The sequence below is a fragment of the Amia ocellicauda genome, unplaced genomic scaffold (assembly GCF_036373705.1).
Source record: "Amia ocellicauda isolate fAmiCal2 unplaced genomic scaffold, fAmiCal2.hap1 HAP1_SCAFFOLD_33, whole genome shotgun sequence".
Lineage (NCBI taxonomy): Eukaryota > Metazoa > Chordata > Actinopteri > Amiiformes > Amiidae > Amia > Amia ocellicauda.
Genome location: NW_027102898.1, coordinates 1,260,827 through 1,262,913, shown reverse-complemented (window position 1 = coordinate 1,262,913; position 2,087 = coordinate 1,260,827). Strand labels below are relative to the sequence as shown.

The 2,087-nt window shown below is 45.5% G+C and overlaps 2 non-coding genes across 2 annotated transcripts; both read right to left on the bottom strand.

Moving 5' to 3' along the window:
• Positions 1-267: 267 nt before the first annotated feature.
• On the bottom strand, positions 268-386 carry LOC136731686 (5S ribosomal RNA). Its single transcript, XR_010809674.1, has one exon. It is a non-coding gene; the product is annotated as a 5S ribosomal RNA (ribosomal RNA).
• A 224-nt stretch (positions 387-610) lies between these two features.
• On the bottom strand, positions 611-729 carry LOC136731151 (5S ribosomal RNA). Its single transcript, XR_010809517.1, has one exon. It is a non-coding gene; the product is annotated as a 5S ribosomal RNA (ribosomal RNA).
• Between the last annotated feature and the right edge of the window lie 1,358 nt (positions 730-2,087).

Sequence of the window (2,087 nt, the reverse complement as noted above, 5' to 3'; positions counted from 1 at the left end):
GTTTAGCTTCCGAGATCAGACGAGATCGGGCGCATTCAGGACAGTGTGGCCACAAGCCGAGAGGCCTGGCTGCATGATGTCTCTTAAAGGTTGGCGGGTATTGACGGTACTTCCAGCAAAAAAAAAAAAAAAAAAATGGATGGAATAATATCAGTGCAGCAAAGGGTGTTGACAGTAGCTGGGTACGTGTACAATACTTCAATTATATCTCCTTCAGACAGAAAGAGAGTATTAAGAGCTACGATGAAGTTACCCAGGAGACGAAAAAGCTTGCAGCACCTGGTATTTCTAGGAGGTCTCCCATCAAAGTACTGACCAGGCCCTGCCCCGTTTAGCTTCCGAGATCAGACGAGATCGGGCGCATTCAGGACAGTGTGGCCACAAGCCGAGAGGCCTGGCTGCATGATGTCTCTTAAAGGTTGGCGGGTATTGACGGTACTTCCAGCAAAAAATAAAAAAGAAAAAAGAAAAAAGAAAAATGGAGGGAAAAATATCAGTGCAGCAAAGGGTGTTGAAAGTAGCCGGGTACGTGTAGAATTCTTCAATAATATCTCCTCCAGACTGAAAGAGAGTACTAAGAGCTATGATGAAGTTACCCAGGAGACGAAAAAGCTTGCAGCACCTGGTATTTCTAGGAGGTCTCCCATCAAAGTACTGACCAGGCCCTGCCCCGTTTAGCTTCCGAGATCAGACGAGATCGGGCGCGTTCAGGACGGTGTGGCCGCAAGCCAAGAGCCCTGGCTGCATGATGTCTCTTAAAGGCTGACGGGTATTGACGGAACTTCCAGCAAAAAAAAAATGGATAAAGAAAAATGGAGGGAAAAATATCAGTGCAGCAATGGGTGTTGAAAGTAGCCGGGTACGTGTACAATACTTCAATTATATCTCCTCCAGACAGAAAGAGAGTATTAAGAGCTACGATGAACTCACCTAAAGGATTATTAGGAACACCATACTAATACTGTGTTTTACCCCCTTTCGCCTTCAGAACTGCTTTAATTCTACGTGGCATTGATTCAACAAGGTGCTGAAAGCATTCTTTAGAAATGTTGGCCCATATTGATAGGATAGCATCTTGCAGTTGATGGAGATTTGTGGGATGCACATCCAGGGCACGAAGCTCCCGTTCCACCACATCCCAAAGATGCTCTATTGGGTTGAGATCTGGTGACTGTGGGGGCCAGTTTAGTACAGTGAACTCATTTTCATGTTCAAGAAACCAATTTGAAATGATTCCACCTTTGTGACATGGTGCATTATCCTGCTGGAAGTAGCCATCAGAGGATGGGTACATGGTGGTCAAAAAGGGATGGACGTGGTCAGAAACAATGCTCAGGTAGGCCGTAGCATTTAAACGATGCCCAATTGGCACTAAGGGGCCTAAAGTGTGCCAAGAAGACATCCCCCACACCATTACACCACCACCACCAGCCTGCACAGTGGTAACAAGACATGATGGATCCATGTTCTCATTCTGTTTACGCCAAATTCTGACTCTACCATCTGAATGTCTCACCTCTTTTTCCTATTTGTAGTGGAGATGAGTGGTACCCAGTGGGGTCTTCTGCTGTTGTAGCCCATCCGCCTCAAGGTTGTACGTGTTGTGGCATCACAAATGCTTTGCTGCATACCTCGGTTGTAGCGAGTGGTTATTTCAGTCAAAGTTGCTCTTCTATCAGCTTGAATCGAGTCGGCCCATTCTCCTCTGAGCTCTAGCATCAACAAGGCATTTTCGCCCACAGGACTGCCGCATACTGGATGTTTTTCCCTTTTCACACCATTCTTTGTAAACCCTAGAAATGGTTGTGCGTGAAAATCCCAGTAACTGAGCAGATTGTGAAATACTCAGACCGGCCCGTCTGGCACCAACAACCATGCCACGCTCAAAATTGCTTAAATCACCTTTCATTCCCATTCAGACATTCAGTTTGGAGTTCAGGAGATTGTCTTGACCAGGACCACACCCCTAAATGCATTGAAGCAACTGCCATGTGATTGGTTGATTAGATAATTGCATTAATGAGAAATTGAACAGGTGTTCCTAATAATCCTTTAGGTGAGCGTATATGTATGTATGTGTATGTATG